Source organism: Amia ocellicauda, unplaced genomic scaffold, assembly GCF_036373705.1.
Source record: "Amia ocellicauda isolate fAmiCal2 unplaced genomic scaffold, fAmiCal2.hap1 HAP1_SCAFFOLD_148, whole genome shotgun sequence".
Classification (NCBI taxonomy): Eukaryota; Metazoa; Chordata; class Actinopteri; order Amiiformes; family Amiidae; genus Amia; species Amia ocellicauda.
The window spans coordinates 29,113-48,056 of NW_027102711.1; the positions used below are offsets into that span (position 1 = coordinate 29,113).

Here is an 18,944-nt window from a genome sequence, read left to right on the forward strand (position 1 = left end):
GTTTCTGTGTACGTGTAAGATGTTTTTATTAAATTCTAGGTGGAATATTTCCATGGGGCTTTTGTCCCAATTGTTGTTATTGAGGTTCATGAGGGGACCCCACACTTCGCTCCCATATAGCAGGATTGGTTGGATGATGGAGTTTAATATTTTAATCCAAATAGTTATTGGTATTGTTGTTTTCCCAAATTGTGTCTTTATGGCATAAAATGCCCAGCGTGCCTTGTCTTTTAATGCGTTTATAGCCAGGCTGAAGCTCCCTGACGCACTGATGGTCAGGCCAAGGTAGTTGTATCTGGTGCAGTGCTCTAATCCAGTGCTGCCCAGAGTGAAGCGGTACCTGTTTCCCTGAGATGGGGCTTTTTTCTGGAAAACCATAACTCTGGTCTTGTCCAGATTGACTGCCAGGGCCCATTTCTGACAGTACTGCTCTAGCAGCGCCAGGTTCTGCTGAAGCCCCTGCTCTGTGGGCGACAGCAGCACCAGGTCGTCTGCATAGAGCAGGAACTTGATCTCTGTGTCATGGAGAGTTAGGCTGCGGGCGTCAGACTGCTCCAACACTGTGGCCAACTCGATGATGTAGATGTTGAACAGTGTTGGACTCAGACTGCAGCCCTGTCTCACTCCCCGCCCCTGAGTGAAGAACTCTGTTCTTGAGTTGCCAATTTGAACTCCGCATTTGTTTTCAGAATACATTGATTTAATGATGTCATAAACTTTACCCCCTACACCACTCTGTAGAAGTTTATAAAATAATCCCTTGTGCCAGATTGAGTCAAATGCCTTTCTAAAGTCTACAAAACAGGCAAATATTTGTCCTTTATTGTTTTGGGTATATTTATTTATGAGGGTGTGTAGAGTGTAAATATGATCGGTTGTGCTGTGTTTTGGTAGGAAGCCAATCTGACTCTTATTCAGGACACTGTGCTTGGTAAGGAAGGCCAGTATCTGGGCGTTGATGATACTGCAGAACACCTTCCCCAGGTTACTGCTCACACAGCTGCCCCAGTAGTTATTGGGGTCTAATTTGTCTCCACTTTTAAAAATCGGGGTGATCAATCCTTGATTCCCGACCTCAGGGAAACACCCGGCTCTCAGCACCAGGTTAAAGAGTTTGAGCAGAGCCTCCTGCAGCTGCGGGCTGCTGTGCTTCAGCATCTCAGGGCTGATGCTGTCGGGGCCGCTGGCTTTCCTGGGTTTGAGGATTTTGAGTTGATGTTTTAGTTCCTGTATTGTAAATGGGTTATCTAAGGGATTTTGGTTATTCTTAATGATTTCTTCCAATTTATTTAGGTTTTTTAATATTTTAACCTGTTCTGGCTTTGGATTGTTTTCAACATTTTGGTAAAGTTTTTCAAAGTGTGTTTTCCAGATTTCTCCATTTTGAATTGGTATTTCATTTTTTGTTTTTGGGGTATTTATTCTGCCCATATAGTGGTCTTTTTTCTTACTGAGGAGTTGCTTGTAGTGCCGCAGGGCCTGGCAGTAGGCGAGCCTCCTGGTTGTCGGGCTCTCTGTGTTTAGTGTTGGAGAGATGTCTCAGGTGTTTCCTAGAAGTTTCACACTCCTGGTCACACCACTGTTCTTTTTTTCTTTTAGACGATTTCATATTTTGGTTTTTAATTGTTTTAATGTTTGATTTTAAAGCCAGTCTCTCAAATATTTCATTCAGTGTTTTGGTGGCTGAGTTTATTCCGTTTTGGTTTATTTGATAGTGTGAGGATTGATATCTGTCTAACATGTTTTCAATCTCATCACTATTCAGGGCTCTTGTGTAGTTCTCTGTGCTGGGCTCTGACCATCTCTAACTGGGTGGCAGGGAGACCAGTTTTGTGGGAAGTTTGGCTCTGACTTGTGGCTGCGCTGATCTTTTTAGGTAAAGTGTTATTTGGCTGTGGTCTGATAGTGGAGATTGTTGTCTGACTATAAACGCATTGTTGGCTTGTGGGTCCAGGTCAGTTATGGCGTAGTCCACCACACTGCTGCCCAGAGCCGAGCAGTATGTGAATCTCCCCAGAGAGTACCCCCTGGTCCTGCCATTGATGATATATAGACCCAGGCTTTTACATAGGCGCACTACCTGCTTCCTGCTCTTGTTTACCACGCTGTCGTGGCTGTGTCAGTGTGGAGGTGTGTGTGTGGCACAGCGGGGAGTCTCCGAACAGGTGTGTGTTCCCCTCTGTATTGATGTAGTCCATCTCTCTGCCAGTCCTGGCATTGAGATCGCCACACAGCAGTACAGAGCCCAGGGTCTGGAAGTGGCAGATTTCGTTTTGAAGCTCATGAAAGCCTTCCTCATTATAGTAGGGGGAGTCTGCGGGTGGCATATAAATTGCACATAGGTATATATCTGTGTTATTTTGTAGGGTGTCTTTTCTGATTTTCATCCACAGGTGTGTGTCTCCTCTCTGTACTGGGCATAGGGCTGCTCGGAGCTCCTCCCTGTACCACACGATAATCCCCCACGAGGCCCTGCCACACCTGACTTTGGGTTTTTTATAGGAGGGCACAATCAGCTCCCTGTATCCATTGTATCCATCCAGTGTATAGACATATCTGCACAGCACCAAGTCTCTACAAGAATGAAAACATCTGAACTATTTACAGTGTTGATCAGTTCAGGGCCTGTGCTCTTCATTCCAAAAGTTGAGGAGCGTAAACCCTGCATATTCCAACTGCTTATTTTAAAGGACATGTTCATATATTTTATTATACTTGTCTCTTCTACATAAGAAAGTTTAATTTGTGGTCTACAACTGATATTATATTACTATTAATAATTATATATGGATATACATAATAATCACTCAAAGATTTTATCTTTGCATCAAAATATCAGAATAATTAAATCACATTTTTTCTTACTCTCCATCTCCACAACCATATATATGTGTGTTGAGGCTCAGTTAACTCAGCAGTGTGGAACAGATGACACTGAGGAGTTGCCTTATCTGGGCCAGCTGGGCAGCATCGGGCCTCCAGGCTCTGGAAGCCGCTGCTGCGTGGCTGTGTGGCTGTGCTGGTCCCCGGCTGTCCGCTCTGCTGTGCTGGACGGGCCCTCTGGGGATGGGGGGGTGGGGAATGGGGCCGCGGGGTCTCAGGGGCTGGGGCTGGGGTGGAGCCGGTGGCTGGGGATGTGGCCGGGGGCTGGGGGGTTTGCTCCTGGTCTCGAGGTGGGGGTGTGTGGGGTTTCGGCCCAGGGTTGTGTCCTTGAGGACCTTTGAGATGATCCTCACACCCGTCTTGTTGAGGTGGACGTGGTCATACAGGTGATGTGGCTGGATGTCTCAGTGGTGTGCCAGGTGGACGTTGGGGAGGAGGGCACATCTTCGGGACACTTCTGCGTTGATGGCCTGGATGATGTGCAGGGGCACGTCTGTGCGGGGCAGCAGTGTGGAGATGGAAATTTTGGCAGTTGGGAATTCCTCTGTGGCTTTCGTTGCTACCTGTCTCAGGGCTGAGGCCACATCGCCCCTGCGGGCACTCAGGTCGTTAGTGCCGGTGTGGATGAGGATGTGTTTGACTTGGCAAAGCCTCCTCTTGGAGAGCAGCTCCAGGGCTCTCTGTGCTGTGGAGCACCAAAGCTTTTTCACTTTTCGCCCAGGGAAGAGGCGCCTCTCAACCAGGAACTTCCCATTGGATTCGCTCAGAATGACCACCTCTGCATTGACCTGCCACTCCGGGTTTGTGTCGGGAGTGGTGGGGGCAGCGGGTGTGTTTTGGGGGAGTGGCGTTTCAGGGGGTTGTGTATTAGTGGCAGGTCTGGTGATAGTGGGTGTGTCAGGAGTGGTGGGGAGTGTGGGTGGATCAGTGGGTGCGTCAGGGGTTGGAGGTGTTGTGGGGTCAGTGCAGTGCAGTCTCTGTGCTCCAGTGATGTGTAGCTCCTCTCTTAGCTCCTCCAGCTGGCTCTGCAGGCTCCTCAGCTAGCTGTGCTGGGGTGTCCAGGTCAGCTCCTCCCTCGCTCTGCGCAGCTCCGTCCTCAGGGTTTGGCTCTGCTCCTCCAGGTCTCTCACTGCTGCTCTCAGCTCATGGATCTCAGCCTTGTGCTGCATCTTTAGTCTGTGCATCTCATCCCGGAGCTGATCACACAAGGAGGTCTGGGCCAGGGTGCTCAAGGTCTGCTCCCTGAACTCCGCAAACTCCAGCTCCAGCACTGATAGGCATTCCTTTAGTGTTTTAATGTTGCTGGAGAGTTTTGGGGAGACAGGGGGGCAGTCTGTGGGAGATGGGGCACTGTCTGGCTCCGTGTGGCTGGGGGCAGACTGCAGGGTGGCCGGCTCTGGCTCTTGTTTCTCTACCTCAGTCTGCTGCTTTGAGGTGTGGAAGCCGAGAGCTAATTGGTCCAGGCTGCTCTCGCTGCCCTGCACCATGATGGTCCCGTTGTGGTATACATTAAAAGTGAGCATCACACTGTCTGTGTCTTTCTCTACCAGCACTGAGATCTGCCTGCCTCTGCTAATGCCCCTCTTGTTGTTATTGGGGTATGTCTGGCACAGGGTTTTGTGAAAGGCGGTGTAGAACAGTAGATTGTTCTTGACCCTGTTTTCTCCTTTACCGGTGTAGTCTAGGATGAGGGTCTCAGGAGATGCTCTCATCACAGCTTGTTTGTAGTCCTTCTTAGCCTGTGCAGAGCGAATGTCTTCAGGGTATCGGATTTCAAAAGGCAGCTCTGCAGTCAGACTGCTGTTCGATAGATTTCTATCAGTCTCAGTGGCAGTTGGGCTCTCTCCTACTGTCACTCTATTCAAATCGGAGCTCTGCATTTTCATTGGCTGAGTCAACTACTGAGAATGCTTATTTATTTTATTAATACATATTTTTTTGTTTAATTATTTGTCTCTTACCTCCAATTCTTGTCTTCAGCTTTTCTTTTCTGACTTTTCTTCCTGAACTGTCTCTCTGCTTTCTTCTTTTTGTGTTTCTCTTAAAATTATTATTTTTTGAATACTTTTTCTTCTGAATTTCTATTCCATGTCTTCTGTGTATGTTTATAGTGCTATATATTCATTTGTAAATCACAAATTAAATCCGCTTATGTATAAAAACAAATGTTTTTTAGGAGCTCATATTCCTCTCTCTCTCTCTCTCTCTCTCTCTCTCTCTCTCTCTCTCTCTCAATTCATTTCATTTGTATTGTCAAAGCAACTGGACATACATACACATACATACATATACACTCACCTAAAGGATTATTAGGAACACCTGTTCAATTTCTCATTAATGCAATTATCTAATCAACCAATCACATGGCAGTTGCTTCAATGCATTTAGGGGTGTGGTCCTGGTCAAGACAATCTCCTGAACTCCAAACTGAATGTCTGAATGGGAATGAAAGGTGATTTAAGCAATTTTGAGCGTGGCATGGTTGTTGGTGCCAGACGGGCCGGTCTGAGTATTTCACAATCTGCTCAGTTACTGGGATTTTCACGCACAACCATTTCTAGGGTTTACAAAGAATGGTGTGAAAAGGGAAAAACATCCAGTATGCGGCAGTTCTGTGGGCGAAAATGCCTTGTTGATGCTAGAGGTCAGAGGAGAATGGGCCGACTGATTCAAGCTGATAGAAGAGCAACTTTGACTGAAATAACCACTCGTTACAAACGAGGTATGCAGCAAAGCATTTGTGAAGCCACAACACGTACAACCTTGAGGCGGATGGGCTACAACAGCAGAAGACCCCACCGGGTACCACTCATCTCCACTACAAATAGGAAAAAGAGGTGAGACATTCAGATGGTAGAGTCAGAATTTGGCGTAAACAGAATGAGAACATGGATCCATCATGTCTTGTTACCACTGTGCAGGCTGGTGGTGGTGGTGTAATGGTGTGGGGGATGTCTTCTTGGCACACTTTAGGCCCCTTAGTACCAATTGGGCATCGTTTAAATGCTACGGCCTACCTGAGCATTGTTTCTGACCATGTCCATCCCTTTTTGACCACCATGTACCCATCCTCTGATGGCTACTTCCAGCAGGATAATGCACCATGTCACAAAGGTCGAATCATTTCAAATTGGTTTCTTGAACATGACAATGAGTTCACTGTACTAAACTGGCCCCCACAGTCACCAGATCTCAACCCAATGGAGCATCTTTGGGATGTGGTGGAACGGGAGCTTCGTGCCCTGGATGTGCATCCCACAAATCTCCATCAACTGCAAGATGCTATCCTATCAATATAGGCCAACATTTCTAAAGAATGCTTTCAGCACCTTGTTGAAGCAATGCCACGTAGAATTAAAGCAGTTCTGAAGGCGAAAGGGGGTCAAACACAGTATTAGTATGGTGTTCCTAATAATCCTTTAGGTGAGTTCATCGTAGCTCTTAATACTCTCTTTCTGTCTGGAGGAGATATAATTGAAGTATTGTACACGTACCCGGCTACTTTCAACACCCATTGCTGCACTGATATTTTTCCCTCCATTTTTCTTTATCCATTTTTTTTTGCTGGAAGTTCCGTCAATACCCTCCAGCCTTTAAGAGACATCATGCAGCCAGGCCTCTTGGCTTGAGGCCACACCGTCCTGAACGCGCCCGATCTCGTCAGATCTCGGAAGCAAAACGGGGCAGGTCCTGGTCAGTACTTGGATGGGAGACCTCCTAGAAATACCAGGTGCTGCTAGCTTTTTCGTCTCCTGGGTAACTTCATCGTAGCTCTTAATACTCTCTTTCAGTCTGCAGGAGATATAATTGAAGAATTGTACACGTACCCGGCTACTTTCAACACCCTTTCCAGCACTGATATTTTTCCCTCCATTTTTCTATTTTTTTATTTTTTTTTGCTGGAAGTTCCGTCAATACCCGCCAACCTTTAAGAGACATCATGCAGCCAGGCCTTTCGGCTTGTGGCCACACCGTCCTGAATGCGCCCGATCTCGTCAGATCTCGGAAGCTAAACGGGGCAGGGCGTGGTAAGTACTTGGATGGGAGACCTCCTAGAAATACCAGGTGCTGCAAGCTTTTTACGTCTCCTGGGTAACTTCATCGTAGCTCTTAATACTCTCTTTCTGTCTCCAGGAGATATAATTGAAGAATTGTACACGTACCCGGCTACTTTCAACACCCTTTCCTGCACTGATATTTTTACCTCCATTTTTCTATTTTTTTTTTTTTTTTTTTTCTGGAAATTCGTCAATACCCGCCAGCCTTTAAGAGACATCATGCAGCCAGGCATCTCGGCTTGCGGCCACACCGTCCTGAATGCGCCTGATCTCGTCAGATCTCGGAAGCTAAACGGGGCAGGGCCTGGTCAGTACATGAAAGTGAGACCTCCTGGAAATACCTAGTGCTGCAAGCTTTTACGTCTCCTGGGTAACTTTATCGTAGCTCTTAATACTCTCTCTTTGTCTGGAGGAGATATAATTGAAGTATTGTACACGTATCCAGCTACTGTCAACACCCTTTGCTGCACTGATATTTTTCCATCCATTTTTCTTTTTTCTTTTTTTCTTTTTTTTTTTTGCTGGAAGTTCCGTCAATACCCGCCAGCCTTTAAGAGACATCATGCAGCCAGGCATCTCGGCTTGCGGCCACACCATCCTGAACGCGCCCGATCTCGTCAGATCTCGGAAGCTAAACGGGGCAGGACCTGGTCGGTACATGAATGTGAGACCTCCTGGAAATACCTGGTGCTGCAAGCTTTCACGTCTCCTGGGTAACTTTATCGTAGCTCTTAATACTCTCTATCTGTCTGGAGGAGATTTAATTGAAGTATTGTACACGTACCCAGCTACTGTCAACACCCTTTGCTGCACTGATATTTTTCCATCCATTTTTCTTTTTTTTTTTTTTTTTGCTGGAAGTTCCGTCAATACCCGCCAGCCTTTAAGAGACATCATGCAGCCAGGCCTCTTGGCTTGCGGCCACACCGTCCTGAACACGCCCGATCTCGTCAGATCTCGGAAGCTAAACGGGGCAGGGCCTCGTCAGTACTTGGATGGGAGACCTCCTGGAAATACCTGGTGCTGCAAGCTTTTTACGTCTCCTGGGAAACTTCATCGTAGCTCTTAATACTCTCTATCTGTCTGGAGGAGATATAATTGAAGTATTGTACACGTACCCGCCTACTTTCAACAGCCTTTGCTGCACTGATATTTTTCCCTCCATTTTCCATTTTTTTTTTTTGCTGGAAGTTCCGTCAATACCCGCCAGCCTTTAAGAGACATCATGCAGCCAGGCCTCTTGGCTTGCGGCCACACCGTCCTGAACGCGCCCGATCTCATCAGATCTCGGAAGCTAACGGGGCAGGGCCTGGTCAGTACTTGGATGGGTGACCTCCTGGAAATACCAGGTGCTGGAAGCTTTTTACATCTCCTGGGTAACTTCATCATAGCGCTTAATACTCTCTTTCAGTCTGTAGGAGATATTATTGAAGAATTGTACACGTACCCGGCTACTTTCAAAACCCTTTGCTGCACTGATATTTTTCCCTCCATTTTTCTTTTTTCTTTTTTTTTTTGCTGGAAGTTCCGTCAATACCCGCCTGCCTTAAAGAGACATCATGCAGCCGGGCCTCTCGGCTTTCGGCCACACCGTCCTGAATGCGCATGATATCGTCAGATCTCGGAAGCTAAACGGGGCAGGACCTGGTCAGTACTTGAATGTGAGACCTCCTGGAAATAACAGGTGCTGCAAGCTTTTACGTCTCCTGGGTAACTTTATCGTAGCTCTTAATACTCTCTTTCAGTCTGCAGGAGATATAATTGAAGAATTGTACATGTACCCGGCTACTTTCAACACCCTTTGCTGCACTGATATTTTTCCCTCCATTTTTCTTTTAATTTTATTTTTTTGCTGGAAGTTCCGTCAATATCCGCCAGCCTTTAAGAGACATCATGCAGCCAGGCCTCTTGGCTTGTAGTCACACCGTCCTGAACGCGCCCGATCATATCAGATTTCGGAAGCTAAACGGGGCAGGGCCTGCTCAGTACTTGGATGGGAGACCTCCTGGAAATACCAGGTGCTGCAAGCTTTTTACGTCTCCTGGGTAACTTCATCGTAGCTCTTAATTCTCTCTTTCTGTCTCCAGGAGATATAATTGAAGAATTGTACACGTACCCGGCTACTTTCAACACCCTTTGCTGCACTGGTATATTTCCCTCTATTTTTCTTTTTTTTTTTTGCTGGCAGTTCCGTCAACACCCGCCAGCCTTTAAGAGACATCATGCAGCCAGGCATCTCGGCTTGCGGCCACACCATCCTGAACGCGCCCGATCTCGTCAGATCTCGGAAGCTAAACGGGGCAGGACCTGGTCAGTACATGAATGTGAGACCTCCTGGAAATACCTCGTGCTGCAAGCTTTTACGTCTCCTGGGTAACTTTATCGTAGCTCTTAATACTCTCTATCTGTCTGGAGGAGTTATAATTGAAGTATTGTACACGTACCCAGCTACTGTCAACACCCTTTGCTGCACTGATATTTTTCCATCCATTTTTTTTTTTTTTTTTGCTGGAAGTTCCGTCAATACCCGCCAACCTTTAAGAGACATCATGCAGCCAGGCCTCTTGGCTTGCGGCCACACCGTCCTGAATGCGCCCGATCTCGTCAGATCTCGGAAGCTAAACTGGGCAGGGCCTGGTCAGTACTTGGATGGGAGACCTCCTTGAAATACCAGGTGCTGCAAGCCTTTTACGTCTCCTGGGTAACTTCATCGTAGCTCTTAATACTCTCTTTCTGTCTCCAGGAGATATAATTGAAGAATTGTACACGTACTAGGCTACTTTCAACACCCTTTGCTGCACTGATATTTTTCCCTCCATTTTTCTTTTTATTTTATTTTTTTGCTGGAAGTTCCGTCAATATCCGCCAGCCTTTAAGAGACATCATGCAGCCAGGCCTCTTGGCTTGTAGTCACACTGTCCTGAACGCGCCCGATCATATCAGATTTCGGAAGCTAAACGGGGCAGGGCCTGGTCAGTACTTGGATGTGTGACCTCCTGGAAATACCAGGTGCTGCAAGCTTTTTACGTCTCCTGGGTAACTTCATCGTAGCTCTTAATACTCTCTTTCTTTCTCCAGGAGATATAATTGAAGAATTGTACACGTACCCGGCTACTTTCAACACCCTGTGCTGCACTGGTATATTTCCCTCTATTTTTCTTTTTTTTTTTTGCTGGCAGTTCCGTCAATACCCGCCAGCCTTTAAGAGACATCATGCAGCCAGGCATCTCGGCTTGCGGCCACACTGTCCTGAACGCGCACGATATCGTCAGATCTCTGAAGCTAAACGGGGCAGGGCCTGGTCAGTACTTAGATGGGAGACCTCCTGGAAATACCTGGTGCTGCAAGCTTTTTACGTCTCCTGTGAAACTTCATCGTAGCTCTTAATACTCTCTATCTGTCTGGAGGAGATATAATTGAAGTATTGTACACGTACCCGGCTACTTTCAACACCCTTTCCTGCACTGATATTTTTCCCTCCATTTTCCTTTTATTTTTGTTTTTTTTTTGCTGGAAGTTCCGTCAATACCCGCCAGCCTTTAAGAGACATCATGCAGCCAGGCGTCTCGGCTTGCGGCCACACCATCCTGAACGCGCCCGATCTCGTCAGATCTCGGAAGGTAAAAGGGGCAGGGCCTGGTCAGTACTTGGATGGGTGACCTCCTGGAAATACCTGGTGCTGCAAGCTTTTTTGTCTCCTGGGTAACTTCATCGTAGCTCTTAGTACTCTCTTTCTGTCTGGAGGAGATATAATTGAAGTATTGTACACGTACACGGCTACTTTCAACAGCCTTTGCTGCACTGATATTTTTCCCTCCATTTTTCTTTTTTTTTTTTGCTGGAAGTTCGTCAATATCCGCCAACCTTTAAGAGACATCATGCAGCCAGGCCTCTTGGCTTGCGGCCACACCGTCCTGAACGCCCCCGATCTCGTCAGATCTCGGAAGGTAAAAGGGGCAGGGCCTGGTCAGTACTTGGATGGGTGACCTCCTGGAAATACCTGGTGCTGCAAGCTTTTTTGTCTCCTGGGTAACTTCATCGTAGCTCTTAGTACTCTCTTTCTGTCTGGAGGAGATATAATTGAAGTATTGTACACGTACACGGCTACTTTCAACAGCCTTTGCTGCACTGATATTTTTCCATCCATTTTTCTTTTTTTTTTTTTTTTTTTTTTTTGCTGGAAGTTCCATCAATACCCGCCAACCTTTAAGAGACATCATGCAGCCAGGCCTCTCGGCTTGTGGCCACACCGTCCTGAATGCGCCCGATCTCGTAAGATCTCGGAAGCTAAACGGGGCAGGGCCTGGTCAGTACTTGGATGGCTGACCTCCTAGAAATATCAGGTGCTGCAAGCTTTTTACGTCTCCTGGGTAACTTCATCGTAGCTCTTAATACTCTCTTTCTGTCTGCAGGAGATATAATTGAAGAATTGTACACGTACCTGGCTACTTTCAACACCCTTTGCTGCACTGGTATTTTTCCATCCATTTTTCTTTTTTTTTTTTTTGCTGGAAGTTCCGTCAATACCCGCCAGCCATTAAGAGACATCATGCAGCCAGGCCTCTCGGCTTGCGGCCACACCGTCCTGAACGCGCCCGATCTCGTCAGATATCGGAATTTAAACGGGGCAGGGCCTGGTCAGTACTTTTATGGGTGACCTTCTGGAAATACGAGGTGCTGCAAACTTTTTACGTCTCCTGGGTAACTTCATCGTAGCTCTTAATTCTCTCTTTCAATCTGGAGGAGATATAATTGAAGAATTGTACACGTACCCGGCTTCTTTCAACAGCCTTTGCTGCACTGATATTTTTCCCTCCATTTTTCTTTTTTTTTTTTTTTTTTTTTTGTTGGAAGTTCCGTCAATACCCGCCAGCCTTTAAGAGACATCATGCAGCCAGGCCTCTTGGCTTGCGGCCACATTGTCCTGAACGCGCCTGATCTCGTTAGATCTCGGAAGCTAAACGGGGCAGGGCCTGATCAGTACTTGGATGGGAGACCTCCAGGAAATACCTGGTGCTGCAAGCTTTTTACGTCTCCTGGGAAACTTAATCGTAGCTCTTAATACTCTCTATCTCTCTGGAGGTGTTATAATTGAGGAATTGTACATGTACCCGGCTACTTTCATCAGCCTTTGCTGCACTGGTATTTTTCCCTCTATTTTTCTTTTTTTTTTTTGCTGGCAGTTCCGTCAATACCCGCCAGCCTTTAAGAGACATCATGCAGCCAGGCGTCTCGGCTTGCGGCCACACCATCCTGAACGCGCCCGATCTCGTCAGATCTCGGAAGCTAAACGGGGCAGGACCTGGTCAGTACTTGAATGTGAGACCTCCTGGAAATACCTGGTGCTGCAAGCTTTTACGTCTCCTGGGTAACTTCATCGTAGCTCTTAATACTCTCTTTCTGTCTGGAGGAGATATAATTCAAGTATTGTACACGTACCCGGCTACTTTCAACACCCTTTGCTGCACTGGTATTTCTCCCTCCATTTCTCTTTTTTTTATTGCTGGCAGTTCCGTCAATACCCGCCAGCCTTTAAGAGACATCATGCAGCCAGGCATCTCGGCTTGCGGCCACACCATCCTGAACGCGCCCGATCTCGTCAGATCTCGGAAACTAAACGGGGCAGGACCTGGTCAGTACTTGAATGTGAGACCTCCTGGAAATACCTGGTGCTGCAAGCTTTTACGTCTCCTGGGTAACTTCATCGTAGCTCTTAATACTCTCTTTCTGTCTGGAGGAGATATAATTCAAGTATTGTACACGTACCCGGCTACTTTCAACACCCTTTGCTGCACTGGTATTTCTCCCTCCATTTCTCTTTTTTTTATTGCTGGCAGTTCCGTCAATACCCGCCAGCCTTTAAGAGACATCATGCAGCCAGGCATCTCGGCTTGCGGCCACACCGTCCTGAACGCGCCCGGTCTCGTCAGATCTCAGAATTTAAACGGGGCAGGGCCTGGTCAGTACTTTTATGGGTGACCTTCTGGAAATACGAGGTGCTGCAAACTTTTAACGTCTCCTGGGTAACTTCATCGTAGCTCTTAATTCTCTCTTTCTGTCTGGAGGAGATATAATTGAAGAGTTGTACACGTACCCGGCTACTTTCAAAACCCATTACTGCACTGATATTTTTCCCTCCATTTTTCTTTTTCTTTTTTTTTTTTTTTTTTTTTTTGCTGGAAGTTCCGTCAATACCCGCCAGCCTATAAGAGACATCATGCAGCCAGGCCTCTTGGCTTGCGGCCACATTGTCCTGAACGCGCCCGATCTCGTCAGATCTCGGAAGCTAAACGGGGCAGGGCCTGATCAGTACTTGGATGGGAGACCTCCAGGAAATACCTGGTGCTGCAAGCTTTTAACGTCTCCTGTGAAACTTCATCGTAGCTCTTAATACTCTCTATCTGTCTGGAGGTGTTATAATTGAGGAATTGTACATGTACCCGGCTACTTTCAACAGCCTTTGCTGCACTGGTATTTTTCCCTCTATTTTTCTTTTTTTTTTTTGCTGGCAGTTCCGTCAATACCCGCCAGCCTTTAAGAGACATCATGCAGCCAGGCGTCTCGGCTTGCGGCCACACCATCCTGAACGCGCCCGATCTCGTCAGATCTCGGAAGCTAAACGGGGCAGGACCTGGTCAGTACTTGAATGTGAGACCTCCTGGAAATACCTGGTGCTGCAAGCTTTTACAACTCCTGGGTAACTTCATCGTAGCTCTTAATACTCTCTATCTGTCTGGAAGACATATAATTGAAGTATTGTACACGTACCCAGCTACTGTCAACACCCTTTGCTGCACTGATATTTTTCCATCCATTTTTCTTTTTTTTTTTTTGCTGGAAGTTCCGTCAATACCCGCCAACCTTTAAGAGACATCATGCAGCCAGGCCTCTCGGCTTGTGGCCACACCGTCCTGAATGCGCCCGATCTCGTCAGATCTCGGAAGCTAAACGGGGCAGGGCCTGGTCAGTACTTGGATGGGAGACCTCCTAGAAATACCAGGTGCTGCAAGCTTTTTACGTCACCTGGGTAACTTCATCGTAGCTCTTAATACTCTCTTTCTGTCTGGAGGAGATATAATTCAAGTATTGTACACGTACCCGGCTACTTTCAACACCCTTTGCTGCACTTGTATTTCTCCCTCCATTTCTCTTTTTTTTTTTTGCTGGCAGTTCCGTCAATACCCGCCAGCCTTTAAGAGACATCATGCAGCCAGGATCTCGGCTTGCGGCCACACCATCCTGAACGCGCCCGATCTCGTCAGATCTCGGAAACTGAATGGGGCAGGGCCTGGTCAGTACTTGGATGGGAGACCTCCTGGAAATACCAGGTGCTGCAAGCTTTTTACGTCTGCTGGGTAAGTTTATCGTAGCTCTTAATACTCTCTTTCTGTCTGGAGGAGATATAATTGAAGTATTGTACACGTACCCGGTTACTTTCAACACCCATTGCTGCACTGATATTTTTCCCTCCATTTTTCTTTTTCTTTATTATTATTTCTGGAAGTTCCGTCAATACCCGCCAGCCTTTAACAGACATCATGCAGCCAGGCCTCTTGGCTTGCGGCCACATTGTCCTGAACGCGCCTGATCTCGTCAGATCTCGGAAGCTAAACGGGGCAGGACCTGATCAGTACTTGGATGGGAGATCGTCTGGAAATACCAGGTGCTGCCAGCTTTTTACATCTCCTGGGGAACTTCATCGTTGCTCTTAATACTCTCTTTCTGTCTGGAGAATATATAATTGAAGAATTGTACACGTACCCGGCTACTTTCAACACCCTTTGCTGCACTGGTATTTTTCCCTCTATTTTTCTTTGCTGGCAGTTCCGTCAATACCCGCCAGCCTTTAAGAGACATCATGCAGCCAGGCATCTCGGCTTGCGGCCACACCATCCTGAACGCGCCCGATCTCGTCAGATCTCGGAAGCTAAACGGGGCAGGACCTGGTCAGTACTTGATTGTGAGACCTCCTGGAAATACCTAGTGCTGCAAGCTTTTACGTCTCCTGGGTAACTTTATCGTAGCTCTTAATACTCTCTCTCTGTCTGGAGGAGATATAATTGAAGCATTGTACACGTATCCAGCTACTGTCAACACCCTTTGCTGCACTGATATTTTTCCATCCATTTTTCTTTTTTCTTTTTTTTTTTTTTTTTTTTGCAGGAAGTTCCGTCAATACCCGCCAACCTTTAAGAGACATCATGCAGCCAGGCCTTTCGGCTTGTGGCCACACCGTCCTGAATGCGCCCGATCTCGTCAGATCTCGGAAGCTAAACGGGGCAGGGCCTGGTCAGTATTTGGATGGGAGACCTCCTAGAAATACCAGGTGCTGCAAGCTTTTTACGTCTCCTGGGTGACTTCATCGTAGCTCTTAATACTCTCTTTCTGTCTCCAGGAGATATAATTGAAGAATTGTACATGTACCCGGCTACTTTCAACACCCTTTGCTGCACTGGTATATTTCCCTCTATTTTTCTTTTTTTTTTTGCTGGCAGTTCCGTCAATACCCGCCAGCCTTTAAGAGACATCATGCAGCCAGGCATCTAGGCTTGCGGCCACACCGTCCTGAACGCGCCCGATCCCGTCAGATCTCGGAAGCTAAACGGGGCAGGGCCTGGTCAGTACTTGGATGGGAGACCTCCTAGAAATACCAGGTGCTGCAAGCTTTTTACGTCTCCTGGGTAACTTCATCGTAGCTCTTAATACTCTCTCTCTGTCTGGAGGAGATATAATTGAAGTATTGTACACGTATCCAGCTACTGTCAACACCCTTTGCTGCACTGATATTTTTCCATCCATTTTTCTTTTTTCTTTTTTTCTTTTTTTTTTTTGCAGGAAGTTCCGTCAATACCCGCCAACCTTTAAGAGACATCATGCAGCCAGGCCTTTCGGCTTGTGGCCACACCGTCCTGAATGCGCCCGATCTCGTCAGATCTCGGAAGCTAAACGGGGCAGGGCCTGGTCAGTATTTGGATGGGAGACCTCCTAGAAATACCAGGTGCTGCAAGCTTTTTACGTCTCCTGGGTGACTTCATCGTAGCTCTTAATACTCTCTTTCTGTCTCCAGGAGATATAATTGAAGAATTGTACACGTACCCGGCTACTTTCAACACCCTTTGCTGCACTGGTATATTTCCCTCTATTTTTCTTTTTTTTTTTGCTGGCAGTTCCGTCAATACCCGCCAGCCTTTAAGAGACATCATGCAGCCAGGCATCTAGGCTTGCGGCCACACCGTCCTGAACGCGCCCGATCCCGTCAGATCTCGGAAGCTAAACGGCGCAGGGCCTGGTCAGTACTTGGATGGGAGACCTCCTAGAAATACCAGGTGCTGCAAGCTTTTTACGTCTCCTGGGTAACTTCATCGTAGCTCTTAATACTCTCTCTCTGTCTGGAGGAGATATAATTGAAGTATTGTACACGTATCCAGCTACTGTCAACACCCTTTGCTGCACTGATATTTTTCCATCCATTTTTCTTTTTTCTTTTTTTCTTTTTTTTTTTTGCTGGAAGTTCCGTCAATACCCGCCAACCTTTAAGAGACATCATGCAGCCAGGCCTTTCGGCTTGTGGCCACACCGTCCTGAATGCGCCCGATCTCGTCAGATCTCGGAAGCTAAACGGGGCAGGGCCTGGTCAGTACTTGGATGGGAGACCTCCTAGAAATACCAGGTGCTGCAAGCTTTTTACGTCTCCTGGGTAACTTCATCGTAGCTCTTAATACTCTCTTTCTGTCTCCAGGAGATATAATTGAAGAATTGTACACGTACCCGGCTACTTTCAACACCCTTTGCTGCACTGGTATATTTCCCTCTATTTTTCTTTTTTTTTTTGCTGGCAGTTCCGTCAATACCCGCCAGCCTTTAAGAGACATCATGCAGCCAGGCATCTCGGCTTGCGGCCACACCATCCTGAACGCGCCCGATCTCGTCAGATCTCGGAAGCTAAACGGGGCAGGACCTGGTCAGTACATGAAAGTGAGACCTCCTGGAAATACCTAGTGCTGCAAGCTTTTACGTCTCCTGGGTAACTTTATCGTAGCTCTTAATACTCTCTCTCTGTCTGGAGGAGATATAATTGAAGTATTGTACACGTACCCAGCTACTGTCAACACGCTTTGCTGCACTGATATTTTTCCATGCATTTTTTTTTTTTTTTTTGCTGGAAGTTCCGTCAATACTCGCCAACCTTTAAGAGACATCATGCAGCCAGGAATCTCGGCTTGCGGCCACACCATCCTGAACTCGCCCGATCGCGTCAGATCTTGGAAGCTAAACGGGGCAGGACCTGGTCAGTACATGAATGCGAGACCTCCTGGAAATACCTGGTGCTGCAAGCTTTTACGTCTCCTTGGTAACTTTATCGTAGCTCTTAATACTCTCTATCTGTCTGGAGGAGATATAATTGAAGTATTGTACACGTACCCAGCTACTGTCAACACCCTTTGCTGCACTGATATTTTTCCATCCATTTTTCTTTTTTTTTTGTTTTTTTTTTGCTGGAAGTTCCGTCAATACCCGCCAGCCTTTAAGAGACATCATGCAGCCAGGCCTCTTGGCTTGCGGCCACACCGTCCTGAACGCGCCCGATCTCGTCAGATCTCAGAAGGTAAAAGGGGCACGGCCTGGTCAGTACTTGGATGGGTGACCTCCTGGAAATACCTGGTGCTGCAAGCTTTTTTGTCTCCTGGGTAACTTCATCGTAGCTCTTAGTACTCTCTTTCTGTCTGGAGGAGATATAATTGAAGAATTGTACACGTACCCGGCTACTTTCAACACCCTTTGCAGCACTGGTATATTTCCCTCTATTTTTCTTTTTTTTTTTTGCTGGCAGTTCCGTCAATACCCGCCAGCCTTTAAGAGACATCATGCAGCCAAGCATCTCGGCATGCGGCCACACCATCCTGAACGCGCCCGATCTCGTCAGATCTCGGAAGCTAAACGGGGCAGGACCTGGTCAGTACATGAATGTGAGACCTCCTGGAAATACCTCGTGCTGCAAGCTTTTACGTCTCCTGGGTAACTTTATCATAGCTCTTAATACTCTCTATCTGTCTGGAGGAGATATAATTGAAGTATTGTACACGTACCCAGCTACTGTCAACACCCTTTCCAGCACTGATATTTTTCCCTCCATTTTTCTATTTTTTTATTTTTTTTTGCTGGAAGTTCCGTCAATACCCGCCAACCTTTAAGAGACATCATGCAGCCAGGCCTCTCGGCTTATGGCCACACCGTCCTGAACGCGCCCGATCTCGTAAGATCTCGGAAGCTAAACGGGGCAGGACCTGGTCAGTACTTGGATGGGAGACCTCCTGGAAATACCTGGTGCAGCAAGCTTTTACGTCTCCTGGGTAACTTTATCGTAGCTCTTAATTCTCTCTTTCTGTCTGGAGGAGATATAATTGAAGAATTGTACACGTACCCGGCTACTTTCAACACCCTTTGCTGCACTGATATTTTTCCCTCCCTTTTTCTATTTTTTTTTTTTTTTTTTTGCTGGAAGTTCCGTCAATACTTGCCAGCCTTTAAGAGACATCATGCAGCCAGTCCTCTTGGCTTGCGGCCACACCATCCTGAACGCGCCTGATCTCATCATATCTCGGAAGCTAAACGGGGCAGGGTCTGGTCAGTACTTGGTTGGGTGACCTCCTGGAAATACCAGGTGCTGCAAGCTTTTTACGTCTCCTGGGTAACTTCATCGTAGCTCTTAATACTCTCTTTCAGTCTGGAGGAGATATTATTGAAGAATTGTACACGTACCCGGCTACTTTCAACAGCCTTTGCTGCACTGATATTTTTCCCTCCATTTTTCTTTTTTTTTTTTGCTGGAAGTTCCGTCAATACCCGCCAGCCTTTAAGAGACATCATGCAGCCAGGCCTCTCAGCTTGTGGCCACACCGTCCTGAATGCGCCCGATCTCGTAAGATCTCGGAAGCTAAACGGGGCAGGGCCTGGTCAGTACTTGGATGGCTGACCTCCTAGAAATACCAGGTGCTGCAAGCT

At 47.0% G+C, this 18,944-nt stretch overlaps 11 non-coding genes and 27 pseudogenes across 11 annotated transcripts; all 38 read left to right on the forward strand.

The window, feature by feature from the left end:
* The first annotated feature begins 6,506 nt into the window (after positions 1-6,506).
* LOC136722970 (uncharacterized) lies at positions 6,507-6,625 on the forward strand (annotated as a pseudogene).
* Positions 6,626-6,841: 216 nt separating this feature from the next.
* On the forward strand, positions 6,842-6,960 carry LOC136723011 (5S ribosomal RNA). The gene has a single exon (XR_010806580.1). It is a non-coding gene; the product is annotated as a 5S ribosomal RNA (ribosomal RNA).
* Positions 6,961-7,178: 218 nt separating this feature from the next.
* Positions 7,179-7,297, forward strand: LOC136722982 (uncharacterized; annotated as a pseudogene).
* A 224-nt stretch (positions 7,298-7,521) lies between these two features.
* On the forward strand, positions 7,522-7,640 carry LOC136722968 (uncharacterized; annotated as a pseudogene).
* Positions 7,641-7,854: 214 nt separating this feature from the next.
* LOC136723007 (5S ribosomal RNA) lies at positions 7,855-7,973 on the forward strand. Its single transcript, XR_010806577.1, has one exon. It is a non-coding gene; the product is annotated as a 5S ribosomal RNA (ribosomal RNA).
* A 211-nt stretch (positions 7,974-8,184) lies between these two features.
* LOC136723026 (uncharacterized) lies at positions 8,185-8,302 on the forward strand (annotated as a pseudogene).
* Positions 8,303-8,518: 216 nt separating this feature from the next.
* Positions 8,519-8,637, forward strand: LOC136722994 (uncharacterized; annotated as a pseudogene).
* Positions 8,638-8,852: 215 nt separating this feature from the next.
* On the forward strand, positions 8,853-8,971 carry LOC136723037 (uncharacterized; annotated as a pseudogene).
* A 210-nt stretch (positions 8,972-9,181) lies between these two features.
* LOC136722974 (uncharacterized) lies at positions 9,182-9,300 on the forward strand (annotated as a pseudogene).
* A 208-nt stretch (positions 9,301-9,508) lies between these two features.
* On the forward strand, positions 9,509-9,627 carry LOC136723000 (5S ribosomal RNA). The gene has a single exon (XR_010806570.1). It is a non-coding gene; the product is annotated as a 5S ribosomal RNA (ribosomal RNA).
* Positions 9,628-9,843: 216 nt separating this feature from the next.
* Positions 9,844-9,962, forward strand: LOC136722971 (uncharacterized; annotated as a pseudogene).
* Positions 9,963-10,172: 210 nt separating this feature from the next.
* Positions 10,173-10,291, forward strand: LOC136722975 (uncharacterized; annotated as a pseudogene).
* Positions 10,292-10,510: 219 nt separating this feature from the next.
* Positions 10,511-10,629, forward strand: LOC136723003 (5S ribosomal RNA). The gene has a single exon (XR_010806573.1). It is a non-coding gene; the product is annotated as a 5S ribosomal RNA (ribosomal RNA).
* A 208-nt stretch (positions 10,630-10,837) lies between these two features.
* LOC136723005 (5S ribosomal RNA) lies at positions 10,838-10,956 on the forward strand. The gene has a single exon (XR_010806575.1). It is a non-coding gene; the product is annotated as a 5S ribosomal RNA (ribosomal RNA).
* A 221-nt stretch (positions 10,957-11,177) lies between these two features.
* On the forward strand, positions 11,178-11,296 carry LOC136723025 (uncharacterized; annotated as a pseudogene).
* A 212-nt stretch (positions 11,297-11,508) lies between these two features.
* LOC136722979 (uncharacterized) lies at positions 11,509-11,627 on the forward strand (annotated as a pseudogene).
* A 220-nt stretch (positions 11,628-11,847) lies between these two features.
* LOC136723028 (uncharacterized) lies at positions 11,848-11,966 on the forward strand (annotated as a pseudogene).
* Positions 11,967-12,176: 210 nt separating this feature from the next.
* LOC136723017 (uncharacterized) lies at positions 12,177-12,295 on the forward strand (annotated as a pseudogene).
* Positions 12,296-12,503: 208 nt separating this feature from the next.
* LOC136723036 (uncharacterized) lies at positions 12,504-12,622 on the forward strand (annotated as a pseudogene).
* Positions 12,623-12,830: 208 nt separating this feature from the next.
* On the forward strand, positions 12,831-12,949 carry LOC136722990 (uncharacterized; annotated as a pseudogene).
* Positions 12,950-13,176: 227 nt separating this feature from the next.
* Positions 13,177-13,295, forward strand: LOC136723012 (uncharacterized; annotated as a pseudogene).
* A 210-nt stretch (positions 13,296-13,505) lies between these two features.
* LOC136723019 (uncharacterized) lies at positions 13,506-13,624 on the forward strand (annotated as a pseudogene).
* A 210-nt stretch (positions 13,625-13,834) lies between these two features.
* LOC136723042 (5S ribosomal RNA) lies at positions 13,835-13,953 on the forward strand. Its single transcript, XR_010806583.1, has one exon. It is a non-coding gene; the product is annotated as a 5S ribosomal RNA (ribosomal RNA).
* A 209-nt stretch (positions 13,954-14,162) lies between these two features.
* Positions 14,163-14,281, forward strand: LOC136723027 (uncharacterized; annotated as a pseudogene).
* A 216-nt stretch (positions 14,282-14,497) lies between these two features.
* On the forward strand, positions 14,498-14,616 carry LOC136722977 (uncharacterized; annotated as a pseudogene).
* Positions 14,617-14,817: 201 nt separating this feature from the next.
* Positions 14,818-14,936, forward strand: LOC136723041 (uncharacterized; annotated as a pseudogene).
* A 224-nt stretch (positions 14,937-15,160) lies between these two features.
* LOC136723018 (5S ribosomal RNA) lies at positions 15,161-15,279 on the forward strand. Its single transcript, XR_010806581.1, has one exon. It is a non-coding gene; the product is annotated as a 5S ribosomal RNA (ribosomal RNA).
* Positions 15,280-15,488: 209 nt separating this feature from the next.
* LOC136722967 (5S ribosomal RNA) lies at positions 15,489-15,607 on the forward strand. The gene has a single exon (XR_010806563.1). It is a non-coding gene; the product is annotated as a 5S ribosomal RNA (ribosomal RNA).
* Positions 15,608-15,832: 225 nt separating this feature from the next.
* LOC136723030 (5S ribosomal RNA) lies at positions 15,833-15,951 on the forward strand. Its single transcript, XR_010806582.1, has one exon. It is a non-coding gene; the product is annotated as a 5S ribosomal RNA (ribosomal RNA).
* Positions 15,952-16,160: 209 nt separating this feature from the next.
* LOC136723002 (5S ribosomal RNA) lies at positions 16,161-16,279 on the forward strand. The gene has a single exon (XR_010806572.1). It is a non-coding gene; the product is annotated as a 5S ribosomal RNA (ribosomal RNA).
* Positions 16,280-16,504: 225 nt separating this feature from the next.
* On the forward strand, positions 16,505-16,623 carry LOC136722973 (5S ribosomal RNA). The gene has a single exon (XR_010806564.1). It is a non-coding gene; the product is annotated as a 5S ribosomal RNA (ribosomal RNA).
* A 209-nt stretch (positions 16,624-16,832) lies between these two features.
* On the forward strand, positions 16,833-16,951 carry LOC136722980 (uncharacterized; annotated as a pseudogene).
* Positions 16,952-17,159: 208 nt separating this feature from the next.
* On the forward strand, positions 17,160-17,278 carry LOC136722984 (uncharacterized; annotated as a pseudogene).
* A 218-nt stretch (positions 17,279-17,496) lies between these two features.
* LOC136722969 (uncharacterized) lies at positions 17,497-17,615 on the forward strand (annotated as a pseudogene).
* A 209-nt stretch (positions 17,616-17,824) lies between these two features.
* On the forward strand, positions 17,825-17,943 carry LOC136722986 (uncharacterized; annotated as a pseudogene).
* Positions 17,944-18,159: 216 nt separating this feature from the next.
* LOC136723039 (uncharacterized) lies at positions 18,160-18,278 on the forward strand (annotated as a pseudogene).
* A 218-nt stretch (positions 18,279-18,496) lies between these two features.
* Positions 18,497-18,615, forward strand: LOC136723029 (uncharacterized; annotated as a pseudogene).
* A 210-nt stretch (positions 18,616-18,825) lies between these two features.
* LOC136723015 (uncharacterized) lies at positions 18,826-18,944 on the forward strand (annotated as a pseudogene).